This window comes from Dipodomys spectabilis, unplaced genomic scaffold (genome assembly GCF_019054845.1).
Source record: "Dipodomys spectabilis isolate Male_0828 unplaced genomic scaffold, ASM1905484v1 ptg000051l, whole genome shotgun sequence".
Classification (NCBI taxonomy): Eukaryota; Metazoa; Chordata; class Mammalia; order Rodentia; family Heteromyidae; genus Dipodomys; species Dipodomys spectabilis.
This window is the reverse complement of record NW_024870728.1, coordinates 2,757,820-2,780,373: the sequence shown is the minus strand read 5'-3', so window position 1 is coordinate 2,780,373 and position 22,554 is coordinate 2,757,820. Positions and strand designations below refer to the sequence as shown.

The 22,554-nt window shown below is 41.8% G+C and overlaps 1 protein-coding gene across 1 annotated transcript in view; it reads left to right on the top strand.

Annotated features, from left to right (window-relative positions):
- The first annotated feature begins 1,916 nt into the window (after positions 1-1,916).
- Positions 1,917-22,554, top strand: part of Cab39 (calcium binding protein 39) — an 80,455-nt gene continuing 59,817 nt past the window's right edge. Inside the window, exon 1 of the mRNA XM_042678986.1 lies at positions 1,917-2,302. The gene's annotated coding sequence lies outside the window, so the exon portion shown is untranslated. The remainder of the gene's footprint in view (positions 2,303-22,554) is intronic.

Here is a 22,554-nt window from a genome sequence, read left to right as displayed (position 1 = left end):
CTTCCAGCTTTTTCTGAGTAGTTTACTGGAGATGAGAGTCTCATGACCTTTCCTACCTGGGCTGGCTTCAAAACTCAAATCTTCAGATCTCAGCCTCCTAAGTAACTAGGATTAAAAGCATGAGCCACTGGAGGCTGGCTTGGCCTTGCTCTTAGTTAATACTTGTTCCCTAAAGGTTCTCAGAGTGCTGAGGTTTCACCAACTCTGAAGAATCTCAAGTCCATCTCTAGACCAGACATCTGCTCCCAACCCCACACTTCCTGTTCCTACTTGTGTGTCCAGCAGCCTTGTGTCCACACAAGGCTCCAAAATGAAGCCTTCCCTCATAGCTTCCTCTCTGGAAGTCTTCCCCACATCACTAAATCATATCATAAAGTTTCTTGAGAAAATAAGAAATTTGATTTTAGTAAAATCCCCACAGTTGTACCTGTAAATGTATCTAGAGCTGACCACTGAATTCTTGCTTCTTTCTCCCTTTCCCAGATTACCACTTCCTCCCTCCTTTCCATGTGTTTTCCTGTCTGTCTGTCTTTCTCTCACCTCCCCACCCCAGACTTCCTACATACAAGACAAGCACCCTACATCTGAGCTCCCCCCCCCCCAACTATCCAACTAGATCATTTCAACAGTCTCTAACTAGCCTCCTTGCTGAAAAACTTGGGTCCTCAGTCTGTTCTTCACACCACAGCCACATCACGCCTTTTAAAATGTCAGATCACATCCCTTCTCTGCCCCAGAGCCTCTAAATAACTTCTCATCACTTACAGTTTAAGCACCAAAGTCATCAAGGGGGTGTGTAGGCCCAGTCTCTGCTCTTCCAGCCTCTATCCTATCCTCCAGCTCACTGGCACTCTCCTTCCATCTCCTTGTCCATCTGCTCCTTCATAGACTTTTACCGTAACATATGCACTCTCTTCCCTGTTTTTCTCCAAAGCATTTCAAACTGTTCTCTGGTATATGTATTGCTTGGTTTGCTGATTGTTACAAGAACAAGGACTGTTTAACTCACTGCTCTACCACCTAGAATACTGCCCAGAACATGGTAGGAACTCAACTATCTTGTTCAATTATGAATCAAAAAGAAATAAGCATATATATATATATAATATATATGGTAATGGATGGATCCAACTCTTGAAGGCCTTTGTTCATCCACATACTATTATACCATGTGTGTGTGTGTGTGGGGGGGGGGGGGGGGGTGTCCTGGGCCTTGAACTCAGATAAGCCTGAGTATTGTTCTGAGATTTTGTGCTTAAGGAATAGCACTCTACCACTTAAGCCAAAGCTCCACTTTCAGTTTTGTGAGTGTGCTTTATTGGAGATGACAGTCTCTAGACTTTCCTGCCTGGGTGGTTTTTGAACAGTGATCCTCAGAACTCAACTCCTGAAGTAGTGAGGATTACAGATGTGAGGCATTGGTGCCAGGCTTTTTTTTGGTTGTTATTGTTACTTGTTTTTAAATGTAAGAATCCCAGGCAATGACATGAAATAGCCCATGGATAGTAAATGGTGGAGCTGGGGTTTCAATCCAGGCTGGATTCTACTACTTTGGAACATTACATCACTTTCTTTGATGGCAGGGGTTGGTAAAATGAAGTTACATGTTCACTGCATGTATGGACGGACTGGAGTGCACAAGTTGGTTCCAGGCCATCGCAGAGATCAATGCTTGAAGTGAATGTGCGGGAGGGTCCTCCAAGGACAGCAGTCGGATGCCCAGGAGGAGCTGAGCATCAGCGAGTAGATGAGAAGCTGGTTTCTGCCTTTCTAGGCATCCCCCCACCGAAGGCCTGCCTCGCGTGACTGCGGCGCACTGAGTCCTCCCGGCCGCCGGGGGGCGTCCGAAGCCAGAGGAGGCGTTGCTGCGCCGGCCGACGTCGCGTCTTCGGCGCCTGCGCACTGCGCACGTCAAAGCCGGGCTCGGGCCGGAGCGGGGCGCGGGGCGCCGGGAGCGGCGCGGCCTGAGAGGACTCTAAGGTTTCAGGAGTCGAGCGAAGGCGGAGGCCGAGGCGGCGCCGAGCCTCACAGACAGCAGCCGCCACCCGAGCGAGCGCAGCCGTGCGGAGGCCACCGGCGGGAACCTCGGAGCCACCGTCCGCCCGCGCAGCCGCCGCCGCCGCCGCCGCCGCGGGAGCCCGTCGCCGGGAGCAGCCGCGGCGGAAGACAACGGAGGGGCCGAGCGCCCGCGCCGCGCCGCGGGGACCGAGCGAGCAGCCCGAGGCGGCGGCGGCGGCGGCCGAGGACGGGGACGGCGACGACGCGGAGGCCGAGAGGGAGCCGCCCGGCCCGGCCCAGCCCCGTGAGTGACCCCCCGGCCTGGCCCTTCTCGCGGCGCGGACGCCCTCCGGCTTCCGTCCGGCCCCGGTCCCGGCCCCCGGCCCCCGGTCCCCGGCCCCCGGCCCCCTCCATTTTCTCGGGTGGCGGCGTCCGGGTTCCGGGCTGGCCGGGCTGGTCCCGGCGCCTCCCGTGCGGGCGCCGCTGGGCGGCTCCGCGGCGGGGCTGCGCGGCCCCGGCCGGGGTCGGGAAGTGCGGGCCGGGCCAACTGTCACTCCCCCCGCCCGGGGGGCTGCGGGCGGCCGGCTCCCGGGCCCCGCGTCGGCTTCCGGGTTTCGGAGACCGTGGCGGGTCGTGTCGGGGGAGCCAGGAGCGGAGCGGGGGAAGCGTAACTGGTTTCTGGTTTAGGAATGGTGCGATCGGCTCGTTTGCAGCCATTGAACCCCAGTGGGTCCGCGCCGGAGGAGTTCCGAGGAGGACCGGGCGCGGAGGTCCCCTCCCCGGACGAGCCAAGGCTCTGGTCTTGGAGATAAGACCAGCACACAAATAGCCGCGATCCCGGGACCCAGGTGAAAAGTCCGGCGAAGGAACAACTACCAAGCGCTTCGAAAGGTGCCCGGGGAAGACGGGACCGGCCGTTGGATCGCTTCTGCCTTAGCACCAGCCTGGGAGGCTTCCTGGGCGAGGCGGTAGCTTGGTGGACCCTGGAGGCCCCGGCGGGGTTGGGAGAAGAGGGGGTAGGTAGCGGATCTAGAGGACAAAGGCAGGACTTAGGAAGCCTTGCTCAGGGAGGTCGCCAGCCTGGGCCGTGGTGAGGTGGGACGCGCCTCGAGAGGTATTTTGGGGCCACATCCTTGAATGCAGTTAGAGGAGCCGTTTGAACGACCTTCTGCAAGAAACTTAGAGCTCCTCTCTCAGTGACTCATGAGCCCGGAAATGTATGCTAGGGCATATTAAAGGCGCTCTTCAGAAAGAAAGGAGAGGAGGAGGAGGCCCCAGCCAGGATTTGACATTCTGTCCCTTGAACTGAATGCAGTTTGAGATCGATTTTGACAGTTTCCCGGATGTTTAAGTATATCCGTAGCCAAGCCAGGCCGAGGACCTTTTGCAGAAATTCATTAGGCGCTTAAGAGGTTCTATAAGCTCGTCTGCACCGGTCAGGCGTTTTTGTTAGTGACTTCCTTCAAACGCATCAGGACTTCGGTTATTTTGTTAGGTGTCTACACACCTATTACCTGGGCTAACCCGAATTACTGAAGTAAACCTGAATTGTTTGTTGTTGTTGTTGTTTTTGGAATGACATTTGTGTAAAGCAATCTAAATCAATGATTTTTATAAAACTCGAAAGTATTGCTTATGTTCTAGAAGAAGTTGGGCCCAGATCTTTTTTCCCCTAGGAAGGTAATTTATTTTTAGTTGTGAAAAATAATGGGAGAGCCAGAAGTGAAAGTTTTTAGGTCTTCACAGTTTTTGGAATTGCTAGCAAGTAATTAGTACTTGTGTTTAAAGTCAAAAACTCTGACCTGTTCTAAGTAACTCAGAATCTGTGTTGGTTTTGTAAGCACTTTTTGTTGTATCTTAACAAGTGAATGCCAGATTAATACACAGATTAAGACATAACATAATCTGTGTAAAATTCAGATAGTACTGGATTTCCCTCCCCCCCCCCCTTTTTTCTACAAGTCCAGGTCTGTGTAGCCCAAGCTGACCTGAATCTTGGAGGGATTCTCCTGTTTTAGCTTCCTGAGTGCTGAGATTACAGACATATACCACCATACTGGCTCAGTACTGGAATTTTTTAAAAATTATATTTTTAATCTTACCATTTAAATCACTATTAACATTCTGTATATTTCCCTTTCAGTCTTCTATGTATATTTTCTTGAATATGTACATTTGTATACACTGATATCTTTTGTTAATCATTTAAAACTTTTTTACCCAAGCAAAGGAGGTCTTAGATTATTAATAATAGTAATAATATTTGTGAGCAAGGTTGCATTGCTACTCAAATGGAATTCAGTAGTCCTGTTTAATTGCTGTATGAACAGAGCTTTTCCAAAAACTTTTTTTTGAAAGACTTGTTTGAAATATATTAATTTCTCTATAAGCTTTTGGGGAAAAAAACCAAAACTTTGAATGCCAGTCCTGGGGCTTGAACTCAGGGACTGAGCTCTGTTCCTTTTGTGCTCAAGACTGGCGTTCTACCACTTGAACCCAGAGCTCCACTTCCAGCTTTTTCTTTTTGAGTGGTTTGTTGGAGATAACAGTCTGATGAACTTTTCTGCTCAGGCTGGCTTCGAATCTCAGTCCTCAGATCTCAACCTCCTAAGTAGCTAGGATTGCAGGCATGAGCCATCAGCTCCTGCAAGGTTTGGATTCACATGCTTATTAAATAATGTTCTCATTGGTCTGTGATCAGGAGGTATGGAAGAGAGTACCACAGATCTCTGCTATGTGAGCAGATATACTTTCAGAAGGGTGCTGTGAAAAGATTACTTTCATTGTTGGCACCCTGTGTCTTATACACTGTTCAATGCATTCCCCCTTCCTACCACCCCCATTCCACTCCTAAAAATAGTCTTTATTCCAGAGTTATCCACATAGGTCAACTGCGTTTTGAACATGACATCATAAAGACTCAGACTGTATGCTTAGGTTCTTTTAATTAGCATTTTTAAAACCAAATATGTAATTTGTTATGAAATGATTTGTTATAATTACAAAGGGAGCTTTTTAAAAATTTCTAGGAAACTCACTTCAATTCATTAGCATTTTAAAGACAAGTCCTTGTACTAAATCTTACCTTGTGCTTTGCATTCTGAAATGCAGTAGCCTTTGTTTCTGTTGGTATATAAAATGAGATGTTGAGTTAGAAAATTTATATAAAGTAAAAGAATAGTTAAGAAAGACCAGGTTAAGAATGGGGCTTGGTTTATAATTTGGTTTCATTTGAATTTTTATTTGTATATTGCAAATGTGTGTACCACACAGCATCTTTTATTATTTATTACTTTGGAATATTTATGAAAGGCTTTTCTTTTGTGAGATTATAGATTCATGTGGCTACTGCCGTACCTTCTCTCCAAGAGCTTTCCTTCCCAGGATCACTTACTAGTCACATTTGCTTTCTGTTATAGAAATATATACACACATACACCCCCACACAGGAAAAAACAGTACTTGACAATTTTATTTCAGATATTTGGTTACCTTTGTTGATATTTCTGTTTTACTGCTTTTAAAAGTCCACACGGCCCATTTCCATGGTTTATTAAATTGGAAGTTTGACTTTATGGATGTCCTAGGGTGTTAGAGAAATAGGAATGTCCTAGGTAATATTGGTATGGGGTTTTTTCATACAAGGCTAGCACTCTACCACTTGAGCCACTGCTCTACTTAGGATTTTTTTGGTGGTTAGTTGGAGGTAAGGGTCTCTTGCCTGGGCTGGCTTTGAACTATGATCCTCAGCTCTCAGCCTCCTGAATACAGGTGTGAGCCCCATTCTCAGCTAGTTTTTACAGGCAAAATTTTGTGGTGTGAAAAAAAGTATGGGAATAAAGGTGAAATTTATGTCAGCTTCTGGGCTACATTAATTTTGACTTGGTATTTTATTTATGTATAAAGAGCCTGAATTTGTATGAATGTAGATAAAGCCAAGAAGCTTAAAAATTGCACAAGGATTAAGTCATCATACTTTTGACTTTTATTGGAAAGAAGACTAGTGTTGGAGCTGTCTGTAATTAAAGGAGGAAATGAGCAATATGAAATTTCTTTTTGTGGGCTTGCTTGTTTGAGAGAGGGTCTTAATATGTATCCCCAACTGGTTTCAAACTCCTGATCCTCCTGCTTCAGCCTCTTCTTGAATGCTGGGGTTACAGATGCACTATGCCTATGTACCCTTTTTTTTGGGGGGGGGGGGTCGGTCGTGGGGCCTGAACTCTGAGCTTGGGTTCTGTCCCTCACCTCTTCAGCTCAAGGCTAGCGCTCTACCACTTGAGCCACAGCACCACTTCCAGCCTTTTCTGCTTATGTGGTGCTGAGGAATCCAACCCAGGACCTCATGCATGCAAAGCAAGCACTAAACCACCTTCCCAGCCCCTTGCCTATGTACTCGTAATAACTGTGGAACTGGACTTTAACCATTTTAATCAGTTTGTAATACTGGGGAAGAGGAAAGTGAGACAACTATTTCTACCATCACCATTTGTAGAGTACAGTAGTCTGGGAATAAAATGATGAAAGTTTTGCTTGTGTTTCTCTGGCTTTCCAGGGATTAGGAGAAAAGTGTTCCAGTAGGGGCATGGTGGCAGAACAGCATTTCATGTATGTGTAGCCCTCCATTGTGTCATTTTTACTCCTGAAGTTTCCTAGTATCACTGCTTTTACCTTTTGAAGTGGGACAGGGAAGGACAGAATGGTGGTTTGTAGCAGCTGTGAAGCTAAACCAGCAGAGGGAAGGAGAATGGCATGCAAAGAATTGCAAGAAGTCAGTCAGGTGTGAAGTGGCCCCAGAGGAGAGAGCTAAAACCTGCTCTGGACATTATGTTGGCAGTGTTCATGGCATACCTATTCCTTAATAGAATATTTCTAACTTGAGATTTTGCTGCTCAGACTCAGAATATAGTATTTTAAGTTGGAGCTCTGTGCATGGTTGTGTGTGTGAATGTGTTTACCTTTTTCCTTTTTGAGACACTGCAATCCAGAGTGACTTTGAACTTGTGATCCTCCCACCTCAGCTTCCTGTGTTTGGGGCTTACAGATATGAACCACCATACCCAGTTTTATATATGCATTTTTATATGCATGTTAAAAAGACAAAACCTAGTCTAGTTAACCAGTATTTAGTAGCAACCTGGTTTTGTATGGTTATTATCCTTTGGAGCATTAGTATTATACAGTGAAGAAACTGTTGAGGTCTAAGAAGTAGGATCATGTTAAAACATCACAACACTTTAATTTTGATAGAACATTGGAAACAAAATAGACATTTTGTAGCTTAGTCTTCAGTTGCTACTTTGTAGCCTTATCTAATGGCCTGTAGCTTGCAGTTTTATAGGGTTCACTTTAAAATGTGTGTGTACAGTTAATATGTCTGTTCTCTTCTTCTAGAGATTTAAGTTTTGGGGCCTGGGGGAGTCCTGGGGCTTGAACTCAGTACCTGGGTGGGTACTGTCCCTGAGCTGCTTTTTTTTTTTTTTTTTTTTTTTTGTCGGTCGTGGGGCCTGAACTCTGGGCCTGGGCACTGTCCCTCAGCTCTTTAGCTCAAGTCTAGAGCTCTACCATTTGAGCCACAGAGCCACTTCCGGCTTTTTCTGCTTATGTGGTGCTGTGGAATCGAACTCTGGGATTTATGCATGCTAGGCAAGCACTCTACCACTAAGCCACATTCTCAGCCCTGCAGATTAAATATTAGGTGTATTTAACCATAATCATTTATAATACATTTTTTGTATACATAGCTGTAGGGCCCACTCTTGGATTCAGAGGATCTGTCAGAGGATCTGACAGACCACCTAGATTTGGACTGCATCTCTCCTCCTATGGGTTCTATAACCTTAGACAAAAAATTTCATGACTTCTTTTTCTGAGAAGGTTATAGGGTTAAATGAGTTACTCTATTACATACCCAGAACAGATCCTGGCAAATCAAAAGGCCAAACATCCTAAGTTTTGTGATACTAATAATAAACTATTCTGAGTGGACTAAACTTTAGAATTTCAAGCTAGTTAGTAGTTCAGAACTTTCTATAGGCGGGAACACTGAGGCCCACTGTAACCGGAGCATGTTTGGTTACCTTTGTAGATTGAGCTTTCTGCAGAGTGAGGTCACTTACCTAGAGTTACTGTTCTAAGTTATCAGCTGCATTACTGGATTCTCTTCATTCTTCATCTACTTTACTCAAGTGAAATGTCTATATTTTATGCAATCAGGTCTTCTTTAAAACCTTTTCATTAAGATTGTAGTCACAATTTAGTAAGTGCCTTTGGGCATATAGCCCTGTTTGGTGTAATATCCTAATGTTATAATTGTGATGTAGTTGGCAAGTTTGTTGGTTGTAAATTAAAAGTTGAAATGGACAAAGTAATCAGGGCAGATGAACAAACATTACTGATAAATTTGAAAGTATGTTCTCACTCAGGCAAACCTCTGAGGTAGGCAGATGTCATACAGATACTGCACAGTTGAGGTAGGATTGAAACACAGGTCAGCTTCAGTTCAAAATCAGTATTCTTGGAATAGGACATGGTTTCATCATCTGAAAATTTTATTTTCTTCCATTGGGTCTTGGTTACTTGCTGAGTACTTTTGATTTAGTATTTTAGATTGAAATTTTATGAACAGAGGCTATTAAGAATTTTAATATATTTTTACAGTAACTACATGTTATAATCCAGAATGAGATGGTTTGTTCTAAATAGTTGAGTTGTATCGAGCATGATTTGATTAGTGGTTTATAGTTTAGCTAGGCCAGTATAGGTAGTACTTGTTTTTCATGTCAGTCTTAGGAGTAAGGATGGGAAGCCTGTGTTACAGTGGGAAAGGGAATTGGCCTGGGAATTGGCCTGGCTAGCTCCTGACTGGTTGACTAATCATGCTGTCACTTGAGGCAAGTCATTCCCTGGGCTTCAGTCACTCTGTTATTAAACCAAGTGGCCCAGATTGAGTACCCCGAAGTCTTTGTCTTATGTCTCCTGATCTTGTGTGGGTGTATATGTGCACACGTGTGCTTTAGCTCTTTCCTCTTGTAGTAGGTAGTTCCACTTTTGCTTGTGGTCTTGAAGTCTGTTTCTTTATTATGGTATGAACTGTTTATGGTATGAACTGTGGTTTTCAAAAACCATTTTTTGTCTCCCACTTAGTTGTTCAGATGCCTGGAGTTATTTCATAGTACTGAAGTTTTGTGCATAGGGTAAATGTGAACATTATAATGTGTTTTTTCTAATTTCCTATCCTTATACCTGTAAAAAATTAATAAGTAACTGTTAAATGATTGTAAAGTACAACCTTAGTAAATCAGGTAATGATTAACAAATCCTCAATCCTCATGTGAGTTTATTGTCACACTCACAATTGTGAGTTTATTGTCACAATTATGTTGTAAGATCTATGAGCTGTTAGTTTTAGGGAAAAGAAAACATTAACCAAAGACAATGGGAGTGGAAAAGGAGACCAAAATCCAGACTCATATAGAAAAACAAAGAACAGTCCTAAGGGCAGTATTCCCTGGCCATAATCAAGTTGATCCTCTACTTGTGTGATGGTCGTAGGTATGCCAGCTTAGATGTGGGGTCCTTGCCTGCCCTAGAAGAGATGAGAGTGGTACCACCATGAGGAATCATGGATTCATAGTTCCCAGAGTAAACATTCAGACTTAGTTTGGTCCACATGCCCAAGTCCCTCCCCCACTACCCTTATTCTGTCTTATTCCAGCCCAGACTGGAAAGTCCATGAGACTCTTTTTTCCAAATAACCAGTAAAAAGCTGGAAATGGAACTGTAGTGCTTGTGGTAGAGTGTCAATGCCCAGGCCCTGAATTCAAGCCCTAGCCTAGCACCAAAAAACAAAAAAGAGTAAATGATTGCTGCCATATACATACTTGCCAAGTGCTGGTGCATTGTTTGAGGTTTCTATCAGTATTTAGCTCATTTTTTGGGGGGGTGGGTCCGGTCATGGGGCCTGAACTCTGGGCCTGGGCGCTGTTCCTCAGCTCTTCAGCTCAAGGCTAGTGCTCTACCACTTGAGCCACAGCGCCACTTCCAGCTTTTTTCTTATGTGATGCTGAGGAATCAAACCCTGGGCCTCATGCATGCAAGGCAAGCGCTCTACCACTGAGCCACCTTCCCAGCCCTGGTATTTAGCTCATTTAATTCTGTAAGAACCCTATTTTCATGTTCATATTTTTAGATGTGTAATGAATGAAAAGAAGCTAAATAACTGAAGTTATATAACTAAAGAAAGACCCTAGACTGGAAACCCTGACTGCAGAGCTTGACCTATAACCTACCATGCTTTGCTAATCTACCACAGACAATGGATTGTAGAATCATCCTGGAACAGAAAATGTCTAATGTGAAAGCAGATCGAATCTCCCAATCAGGATGTCTGTTTTCCCAGAACATGGAGAGAACTTTCTTTGAGGAGTCATTGGAGCCTTAGAGAAAAATTAGAGAAGTTTAAGTACTGTTTTTCTAAACAAGGAAAAAGTAGAATTCACAAATCCTAGAGACTCAACTTGATGTTGATTGCTAATAGTCCTTAACCAAGGGTTGATTTCCAGAAGTTCCCATACATATATTAGTTCTTCTGTTGGTAAGATTCTAATAGTGAGATTAGCTCAAAATTATTCAGCTTCACAGTGTTAGTTGGGAAACTGTCTAGGATTTGAACATCTTTATAGAAGATAGAGGAAGCTGGAGACGCAGCTTCGACGGTGGTAGGGCACTTGCTTAGCATGCTGGGTTCTATCCCAGCACTGAGGGTCAAAAGCACCCCTATATTCTAAGTCCTAGAAAAATACCCTAGAAAAATAGACAGTTAGCATTAAGTCCCATTTCACTCACCAAGATTGCCATTAATGTCCTGAGTAAAACACTAGAAGTTATATTAAATAGGAAATTATTACTAGGTAAAATGGGACTGTCAGTCAGTCCATGTTAGTGGTAGGCAGAAGGAGCTTGAAGAGCTGAGATTGAAGCCAGCTCGGGCAAACAGTGCAAGACACAATCTTAGGGACAAGAATATTACAAGGGCTGAGAGTGTGGCATAAGATAGAGTACTTGCTAAGTGTGTGTAAGGTCTTAAGTTCGTTCAGTTCTCAGTACTGCCAGAGGCGGAGAGGAAAGGAAGAGCAAAATTATTGAAGAAGGTACCACTGTGTACCCGGTGTTGTTCTAATCACTTTACCTCTATTATCTTAGCGAATCCAAAAAACCTAAGAGGTTGTTACTGTTACTCTCATTTTACAGATAGAAGAGGTTCAGGATAAGCATCTACCTCCCCCAAATTTATTACAAGTAGGACACAGAATCTGGTTTTGAGCCCTAGGGGTATGGCACTGTTGTATGTTTAATTGTTGGGCTATATCATCTTAATTTGTGCCAAGATAAGTGTTAATTAATAGTTCTTCCTGGTTTATGAACTTTTAAGATCAGAAAACCTGCTGATGTTTGCTACAATTCTGTCCAGTACAAGAATACATCAAATAAAAGAAAACTATTGAAAACTGGTAGAAAAATACCAATATTTACAGGTAGTCACAATATTAAACTAGGAAATCAAGACAGTCAAATGAAGAGCTAGAGTTCGGTACTGTGGCTGTGTACTACATAAAGATATTAAGTAATTGATAGCATTTTTCTTGTTAGCAATATTCTTATATTGGGAGAATATTATAGCAATGAAAATGTCTAAAATGAGGGAATTTTACATGAAATAGTTGGGATCTCTATCAAGAAGAGTATTCTCAGCCGGGCACCGGTGGCTCATGCTTGTAATCCTCGCTACTCAGAAATCTGAGATCTGAGGATTGCAGTTCAAAACCATCCCAGGCAGAAAAAAATCCCTGTGAGACTCTCCAACTAACCACTCAAAACCCAGAAGTAGCACTGTGGCTCAAAGTGGTAGGATGGTAGCCTTGAGCAAAAGAGCTCAAGTGCAACGCCCAGGCCCCACAACTGACCAAATCTCCTAAGAAGCTATAAAGTTTTAAGCGAAAGGACTTAAGGATAAAGAACTCCTATATTCTTGAATGGAAAGGTTTAGCAAGAAAAATTTAAAGTTAAAATCAAGTGTATTGATGTTAAATCAGCTAAGACAGTGTCTTATTGGCCAGAGAATACTGTTAGACTTTTTAAAACTCAACTTACAGAACTCAGTTGAAGATACATAGGAATATGAGTAGGGAAGGAAAAACTATTATTTAACAAAAAATAGTTTTGGACATTGGTCCTTCTTCAGATGTTCTTTTGTTCGTTTGTTTTCTGGGTTGTTGTTTTGTTTTTGTTTTTGTTTGTCAGACTAGAGTTCAAACTGAGGACTTTGTACTTGGCTTTGTCACTAAACTACGCCCCCATCTCAGGAAAATCTTTTCTGATAATTAAGCTACCCTTGAAAGTATATCTGATGAAAGAAGAATACAGAAAATACAAGAAAATTGAGTATTTATCGGACTTTACAAGCAACTTTCCATTGCTGTCAAGTGATTAAAAGGAAAGAAATGAGGAAAAGTTTTGCATGATGATGAACAGAGAGTTGATATTTACTCAGTGTGGTAAAAACCCAGAAAAAATGGATTACTATTTATTAGTAAGCTACTCCTACAGTCTTGAACGTTGCCCTGGACACTCCTTTCACAGTAAATGTGAAGTCATTTCTAAATAATGGAGACTCCAAAGGTGGTGTTTTGCTGAGGAGTTTGATGCACACCTCTACCAAACAGCCTGGTGGTCTTTCACCTTGGCTCTGATGAGAGCTTGTGCTGTTAATGTGTCTGAAGTTCTAAAACACTGGGTAGATGAACGGTCAGTTCAGGTAGTAGCTAAATGCAATAAATGTAAATAAACAGTGGGAACCTTAAACTAGAGTTTAATGCTAGTTTAATTAAACTAATGCTAGGGATATGTTGAGTCCTAAGATAATTTCATATACTGCTGATAAGGCTGTTCTGGAAAATAGTTTGGTCCAGTATATATCTATGTTGTAAAGATGTTCATTTCATGTAATCTAGGAAGAAATAAAAATTATTTTGTGCTTATTAAAGCAATTGCCAGTGTCTAAAAAAAATAATCTAGACCTTTCATTGATTGTAGTGGTGGTTATTGATTTCTGAATATCCCGAGAACCATTGAATTGTATGCCTTATATAGGTAAATTGTATGTGAATTATTTCTAATAAAGCTGTTACTTCAAAATATCTATTTTTAGATGTTAAGTAGAAGAAAATAGTTTGCTTTGGATTATTAAAGATACTTGAGAAATTAGAGCTTTTCCATTAATGCTACACATATTTAACTGGTATACCACTCCATTTGAAGCAGTGTTACAAACCTGTAGAAAGTCAAGTTCGTGCTGATCAAAGGAGAAAGAGCTGATAGACCAGTGATATTACTCTTTGAGCAAGAGGACTCATAACTTGTCATTTCAAAGTCAGTCAGAAGACTACATGCTGGGGTTTAAGAAGACACTTTCTACCTCATCTTGATTCAGAACACAAGCACAATCTCTCACTGTTGGTTTTCCCCCAGTAGCCCAGCCTTTGAAGAGTACCTGAGATTGCCCTAAGGATGCCCTATGGAAATGTAGTTTTTAAAAAATTTCAAATACAAAGGTATTTGCAAGGGCAAATAGCTCAAAGATTGGACGGGGGAAAGGATCATATAAAGAAAGGTCCTTGACTGCTGAGAAAATTAAGTCAGCCTTTTCTGATCCTTCGACGGTGAGAGCAGATGAGAGGAATCAAAATAATGAATTGTCTGCCTAAAGGAGGAGATGCAACTAGTTTACCCCCTGGTCTGGATCAGCATGGCTGGTGGGAGGTTGAAGAGTTAAAAAATGGGCATATTTTGGACTGGGAAGGTGGCTCAGTGGTAAAGTGCTTGCCTTGCATGCATGAGGCCCTGGGTTCGATTCCTCAGCACCATGTACACAGAAAAAGCCAGAGGTGGTGCTGTGGCTCAAGTGGTAGAGCACTCGCCTTAAGCTGAAGAGCTGAGGGACAGCTCCCAGGCCCAGAGTTCAAACCCCATGTCCGACAAAAAAAAAAAAAAAGCATATCTTTTCATAAACCTAGTGAATATTTACTAGGTACTTACTGATTTGAAGTATCAAATATTGCTGAAAGACTGTCATTAGCAACAAATATTTATGTGTAGTTGACCCTGCTAGGTCCTACTAGTGAAGAATTCTTTGTCCTTGCTAGGTGGGCTAATGAACAGAACCTTAGCTATACCACGGTAGTCACAGTTTAGTTAGGGGTAAACAGATATCATGATCTGTTAGGGAAAATACACATTCTCTGTCATCCTCATACATATTGCTTCTCTTAGGTTCCTGTAATCGCCCATGGAATAAGCATTGTCATCTTACATTCTGCTTTGCAAAGATAGCTGTTTCCTGGGGTAGCTTGATTCTGAGGTTCCTTCTGGAGCCAAAGCATACACTGGTCCTTTGGAACCCAGAGCTAGCCCTTTTAGAAGATTCCTTTGATTTTCCTTTCCTCTGAATGAGAACTGTGATGTTAAAGCTCTAAAACACTTACTTTTCCGCAAGCCACAAATCTGAGAGATTCTAAATGTAAGCACTTTATGCCCCAATTGCTTCTTGTTCCCTTCTCACATATGTAACTTCCTAGGAACTACTGACAGAGAAATTGGAGACTTCCGTGTTTTTGTTTTTGTTGTTTTGTTCTTGGGACAAGTACTTCTGTGTAGTAGCCCAGTCCGGCCTTGGACTCCTATCCCCCGCCTCAGCTTCTGAGCGTTAGGTATGGAAGTATGCCACTGTGCCTCACAGAATTCCAGTCTTTAAGTGGTTGATAGTGAGATCATCTGTTTTTCCTGTCCTCTAGTGACACATTTCAGATCTCTACCCGCAAAAGTTGATATGGGGAAGGGTTAAGGGTCAAGTCTCCATCAAGCTACTTGGACCCCCTTCATAGAGTTAAGACCAGAAATGTTGAGCCCTGTGATCAGAGCTACTCTTAGGGAAGAGGACCTAGAGCCATGAAACCTAGGAGGTGGCCCCTTTATTAACAAAGTGGGAGGCTAATAGAATTTGGGGAAGAGTCAAGGTATGGGTAAAGGCAGAGGTGCACCTGTGTTGCATGAACGGCTGGAATCAGGAGCACCATTAAGGAGATCTATTATTTGCAGACTAGGTTGTTCTACCTGTTCAAAACCTGGCTGCTTGCACTTCCTGAGTGTTCCATTTTAGGAATGTAGTCTGGATACTGATTCCCTCACAGGTTAAAAGTTTAGCTTGCCTCTTTAGTGATTCATAGACTACACATTCCACTGGCACTCTGAGTGGTGTGTGAGGTGAGGAGAGGGGAAAGGAGGCGTAGAAGGGGATCTTGGGTGGAGGTCACAGAGTGACCCTTCCATAAGGTATCTTAATCCATTTTTTTTTCTTGTTGTTGGTCACGGGGCCTGAACTCTGGGCCTGGGCGATGTCCCTCAGCTCTTCAGCTCAAGGCTAGCACTCTACCACTTGAGCCACAGTGCCACTTCTGGCTTTTTCTGCTTATATGGTGCTGAGGAATCAAACCCAGGGCCTCATGCATGCATGCAAGCAAGCATTCTACCACTGAGCCACCTTCCCAGCCCAAATCCAATTTCCTTAGATATCTTTGACAAAAGTTTAAGAAAAAGTTCTTGGTTATTTTCCCCAGGCATATTTGTTCCTATTCTTATTTTGTCCTTTATCTCAAATTTTAGCTTAAATGGCGGGGTTCCCGGCTTATTCCTGTAATCCTAGCTACTTGGGAGACTGAGATCTGAGGATTGCAGTTCAAAGCCAGCCCAGGCAGGAAAATCTGCAATTCTTATCTTTAAGCACCAAAAAAGTAGGAAGTGGAGCTGTGGCCCAAGACTGCTAGCCTTTAGCAAAAAAACTCAGGGACAGTGCCTAGGTCCCGAGTTCAAGCCCCAGGACGAGCACAAAAATAAAAGTAGGCCCTGTTTTACCTTCAGAGGATAGACAGGGTTGAAGAATGGGGGAGCATGAAGGAAGGGGCAACATAGATTAGGTTGCATTGTTCTCATAAACTGACGTTGAATTGAAACCCCTTTGTACAATTTCATATAGATAAAAGATTCAACAGTGAAAAAGATGGCCGTGTTTTAACACCTCTGGTCACATATCCTCAAGGACCCTGGAGAAGCCATAGAAGACTGGATTATACATTCTCAAACTCTCTTAAGTACAGTGATCAAAAAAAAAAAAAATCAGCCCTCCCAGAATGTGGAAGGAGGGACAAGGAATAGATGCAACCTGGGCTATTCATTGTTAATCTTGTAGTCTAAACCCACCAGTGTTTGTTGATTGGGTAGCATTTTAGTTTATCTCATCATTTCCATTTCTGTTGTGCTTTTTTTTTTTTTTGTCGGTCGTGGGGCCTGAACTCTGGGCCTGGGTGCTGTCCCTCAGCTCTTCAGCTCAAGGCGAGCGCTCTACCACTTGAGCTACAGTGCCACTTCTGGTTTTCTGGTGGTTTATTGGAGATAAGAGTCTCACATTCTCTCCTGCCCGGGCTGGCTTTGAACCACAATCCTCAGATCTCAGCCTCCTGAGTAGCTAGGATTACAGGCGTGAGCCACCAGCGCCCAGCGCCCGGCTCTGTTGTGCTTTTTGCGGTTACCTCCTCGCTTCTATTGTTGCTTTCCCTGCAGAGACGGGAGTAGAGTTATAGCATAGGGTTTGCAAATGAAACTCACCCATCCCTTTATGAACAGGATTTTTTTAAACTAATTGAATTGAAAACTTTTTGTATGCTTGGTAAGAATAACTTTTAAGATTGATATTTAAATTCTTAATGTCTATGGTACCTCCCACATTACCTTACACATTAAATTAGCCTGGAAATAATTTTTAATTTTTTCTTCTCAGAAGGAAGAGTAACAGGCAAGCATTGCATACTAGAGGGTCTTTAGAGGAATGAACCCAGGCAGCCATTTCCCACTACAAAGGAGGCCAGACCACTATGACAGATAGGAATTATTTGACGCTCAGGAAAAGTAATTGAAGTCCCTTATTTTTATGTATACGGTACGTGCTGCTTACTTAATGTGCTTAAATTTGAAATCTCCAGATAGGATGTGCCCTTGGCCCTGTCTCCTATTTCTATCTCAGCAAGAAAATAGACACACTAGATTTTGCAATATTTAACAGATTTATTACAGTGCTGAGGTTCAAGTTACACCCTTACGCTAATCTTAGATTTTTTCCATATTCCTTACTTGTATGCTCAGTGATCAGTTTATTCCCCCAAGTGTTTGTGTGCTTAAGGGCTTGGTTGTTAGTGTGGTGGTGAGGTACTGAGACCTATGAGAGGTGGGGTCTAGTGGGAGGTTCTAGGTCGTAATTGTGCCCTCCACAGATATTAAGATGGTTCTCTAGGGACCTCTGATTCTCCTTAGAGGGTCACACCTCATTTCTCTCTGGATTTCTGTTTGTGATGTAATCATTACCTACTGCACTGGCTCCTGCCATTGCTATCAGTCATAATGTAACAGCCAAGAGGGACCTTACCAGAACTGAACTGGTAACATGTGTCATGCCCTTGAACACCTAAAATGAGCAAAAGAAACTTCTCCTTAAGTTAGCTTGTCCCAAGTATTTTGTTGCACTGTCATAAAGCTGACAGTACAGTTGCATATCTACCACATAGGGGAATGGAGAAGATGAGCAATGCGTTTTCCTTTCTGTCCCACTGTCTGAAAATAGTTTATGTACAATATGCAGATGTGTTCAATGACTTTGTCATAAGTCGTATAAAAACACTTGCTAGCTGGGCATAGTAATGCATGCCTTAAAATCTCAGAACTTCTGAGACATGAGCATCTTGAGTTTGAGGCCAGTCTGGGCTATTAGCAAGATCCTTTCTCAATAGGAATTTTTAGATAAGAGCAATGTATTTTAGAGAAGTGGACCCTCTCCTGCTCCTGGGTTTCAAAGCTTCTGTCAGTGCCATAGCTAATGTTATTTCAGTCTGAAAAAGCTTCAGAGCCTAGGTCACCAATCTACCACCATGGTGGAACAAATTTATCTGCCCCCTCCTAGAACACCTGTAGCAATCTAATTTTAATTAGATTAGTAAGATTCTCATAGGTTGCCATGGTTCACAGCAGCCCCACTACGTGTGAGAGAGTTAAAAATCAAGAAGGTTGATTTTTGAGGTATGATCATCTTCCATTTGTATGAGTTGTTTGGGTTTTGGAGATAGCAGAGGACTTTCTCAGTCATCACTTGCGGTAACATTCCTCTGCTTAGCTAGTAAAGGAAAAAAATGCAAATGTGTGTGCAAAATTTGTAAAGGGAACTAAGTTATGCATATCTTTTGTGGCTTTTCCTGTATGGAGGCCTCTCACTAGAACTCTGAATACTCCCTTGGATGTAAAAATGCTTTTGTTGTGTATTTTAGATACTGCTTTCAGATTGACTAGTAAATTTCCCAGTCTAACTTTGTCATGTCAACACTTACCTGAAAAGTACCACTCCATAGAGAGGAATGCTCTTAGAGCAGGGACAGAGGGCTTGTGGTTATTTTGAAAATAGCACTTGGGTTTACAGGGAGTTTTTCTTAGTTTGCCTTCTTTTGCATTGGATACTTTGTTACCTATGAGAGCTTGAAGAAATTACAAAGTAATTGTGTTTCCTCACCTTCAGTCTGTTACATAAAGCTATACAGCTAGTTATGATACATTTTCTGGCTTTTCTGGCTTTGAGCCATTTTCAGTCTCTAAACAGTTCAAGAAGCTCTGTGTCTGTTGCTCAAGTTGTTCAGGCTGCCTGTGGATCTAAACTTGTTAATGTTAACCTGTTGGAGTTTTTTTTCATTCAGTGTCTGGTAGTATGCTTATAAGTCATGTGGAGTCCTGTCTTCTTACACTTGGTTTCATTAAGGTCTTATCTCTTGGTTCATGAGCTGAGTTTTGGCAGTGTGATGGAGACCTTTTTTTAGCTTTTATCAGAAATTTTACCATTCTGATGACTGAGGTTCAATAATTAACTCTCAAGTTAAATGTTTTTCAGCCATATTATTTCATTGAGCAATGTTCATTAAGCCAGGGTCAACCCCTCATAGTCCAGTCGCTGTGCTGATGTGGAGGCTGGAGAGGGTCTGTTGACTGGCTGGGAGAATTCTCAGGAATAACATTGGTAGAATGTTCTACATAGTCCTCTAAAGGGCCATGTAATTGTGCATTCTGTGACTCCAAATACTTCTGCTGGAAAAGATCTATTTACACTAAATCCCACTATACAGCAGCCTTTGAGCAGTTTAAAAAGAGAACAGACCTTCAAATCTCCAACTATGGTGGTTCAGCTTAGGCTAGGTTTGTGGCATGATTTTGCTTTTGTGGGCTTTTGGCCAGGAACAGAAATAGTAGTATTCAGGCCTTGAGGAGAATGATTTTCCAGGTTTATATCTGATCTGTAGAAGTGAGTTCAATGTTATAAATTTTAAAAGGAATTCCCCCTCCCGCCCACCCAAGAGCTCTTTATTACAGTGACTAAAAGCAGAGAAACCTAAAAGTCATTTTACCATTTTCAGGTATAACTTTTCAGAATCACCAAAGGTGATTTTTAATACCTTGTTAATTCTTTGATCCAAAAGTAATTTTCTAAAAAGTGGTTTTGTTTTACCATATTTGAACTTGGTTTACAATTTTCTCATCTATTTACAGCTCAGGTCTTGAACTAGACATTCTTTTTAAGAACAGGATTGGCTGTTTGCTTTTCTTATTTACAAAAGTGTGGGTGAGCCATGATGTTTGATTATATGGACTTTATTTGCACATCTTGTGGCTAAATGAGTAATAAATTTAACCAAAAGAAAAGTAGCTTATAACTTCACTGAAGATTTATGGTTTCTCAGTTTTAAAATATGGACATTCGTTAACCTTTCCTGCTTTGCCTAGAAATATTTGGAGTTTTCATTTTCTGAAAGTAATTTTAAAAATATGATAATACAACTTAATTCCTTAGTATAACAGTGAATAAATCATTATAGATAGAACTAAAAATGTCAGGTCAGTATTGATGAGAGCAGAGGAACCAGTTTGTCATGTATTACAGATGTTTATAAGTAATGCTTTGTAATATATAACTATACTTAAATAGTGGCACTATCTTTTTATTTTGTAACAATTAAAGAGTTTATGAATTATGAGTAAGATAGCACTGGTAGCTCAGACCTGTAATCCTAGTAACTCAGGAGGTTGTGATCTAAGGATTGAAGTTTGAAGCCAGCTGGGGCTGGAAAGTCCATGAGACTTTTATCTCCAGTTAATCCAAAAAGCTGGAGGTGGATCTGTGGCTCAAGTGATAGAGTACTAGCCTTAAGCATAAAAGCTGAAGGACAGTGCCCAGGCCATGTTGTGTTCAAGCTCCAGAATTGGCACAAATGTACACATGCACACACACATGCATACATACACACACATACATAATATCTGTCTATCTGTCATTAGTGAAGGAGTTATCTGTCATTAATGAAAAGCTGATTGATTTTAAATCTTACTAACTTCAGGTCCTGTCCTGTTGGGGTTAAGATATCAATTTAGGGGGGGTAGGAAAGTAGTGCTGCCTAGTGATCACTTACTTGCTTTTTACTGGATGAATCTGTAAGCCACTATTAGTATTCAAGTAAGAGTCCTGGTAGCTTTAGGGAATTTGAGTGGCTGTACATAAAAGAGATTGATGGTAGGCTTTCATTGGAAAGACCCAATATTGTGTCCTCTCTGACCTATTTGTGCTTTTAACAGGGAGTAAAGGAAGACCTGTATGATTTGCCAATCAAGTTTATAATTGACAGGACTCTGGTAGGGGAAGCTAATAATGCACCGTATAGTGAATGCAGGTCAGAAGGAATTTAATAGAAATAATTGTTCAGTCCTGTAGGTGTGTCTCAAAATGCAGTAGTAAATAAGTAAACACGTAGGAAAGACTGGGTTCCACTAAACTACTCACCAGAAAGTATATTAGCTGTGTAGTGTGACTGTTGAACCTATTAATGTTGCTTAAGAGTACATTTATAGCTAATCTTGGCTGCCCATCATAGATGTACTTTGGGATCCAGTTTGGAGCATCACACTCTGAAGGGCAGTGACAAACTGGGATGCCTGGAGTTAAACGAAGGGATCTTCTGATTGAGTTTCCCTCTGTGTTCATCAGCTCTGTAACAGAACTTCAGCCGATGAACTAACTATAGGCATTTGATTGCCTGCTCTGCTAAATGTAGTTGCTGATTAAGTCTAACTGAATGATTTTTGCTTCAGACACCTCACAAGCTGCTGTGGGGATATACTTACTGTAGATAGCAACATGTCTGATCAAACTGTTCAGCGGAGTGCTCTGATTTCCTTCTTCACTGTGTTTACCCAGTCTTGCCTGCCTCCATGCTTAGGGTTGAAAGTTCAGAATATTCCTAACTAAAATGGTTGCCCAAACTTTGATGGCACATTTTGTCAACTTCAAGTTCTAGCATTTTCCTTTGGCTGAGACTAAGATGATGTAAGGAATGGGAATTCTGTTTCACATTATTGGGTCCATTTCTAAAAGGAATGCCTCTTCCAGTTTTTAAATGTCCTTAAATCCCAGGCCTATGATTTTTAAAAATAAAATAAAATTTAAATAAAGTTGCTTAATATGTATTCAGGGGAGTTGCCATATGCAGTGATTATACTGTGCGTTTCTGCATCTCAACACCAGGTTAATGAGATGGTGATTAACTGGGGAAATAGACTCCTGAATGTATCACAGTGGGTTTCTTGTTGGTTTTTTTCTGCCCACAGCTAAGCAGTGCTGTAGTGAAAGCAACAACTCCTGAAACTAGATAGTATAATGAGATGATTTTTTTTTGTCAGTCCTGGGGCTTGAACTCAGGGCCTGAGCACTGTCACTGAGCTGCTTTTTTCAAGGCTAGCACTCTACCATTTGAGCCACAGTGCCACTTTGGCTTTTTCTGTTTATTTTCAATTTGAAGGAATCAAACCCAGGGCTTCACGAATGCTAGACAAGTACTCTACCACTAAGCCACATTCCCAGCCCCTCTGATGAGACATTTTGAAAAAGATAACACTAATTATAGATGCTTGATATCTGTAAAGATAAAATATTGCATTTATATTCAAGGTACTGTTGTAAGCCTAGTACGAAGTTCAAAATTATTTTAAAAGATTGATAAAGCTCTAAAAAACTAAAAATCTGTACATTACATGCCAATTGTTGAAATACAAATGGTAAACTAGGAAAACATTAAAAAAAAAAAAAAAAAAAAGGAAGGAAGGAAAGCCAGAGGGATAATGTGATTGTACAGTATCCCACAAATCAGAACTACAAGTATGGCTCAAGTGGTAGAGTACCAGCTGTGAGTGAAAAAGCCACACAAGCTTGAGGCCCGGAGTTCAACTCCATGCACACAGATTAAGAATAGCATGTTTAAGATCCCACAGATTCATGAGGCTCCAAATTCAGTAGACTAATAGTTAGTAGAGTTTTACAAACAATCTTAGTAAGAAGATAAAATTGAAAATGCAATCATTATTATCCAGTGA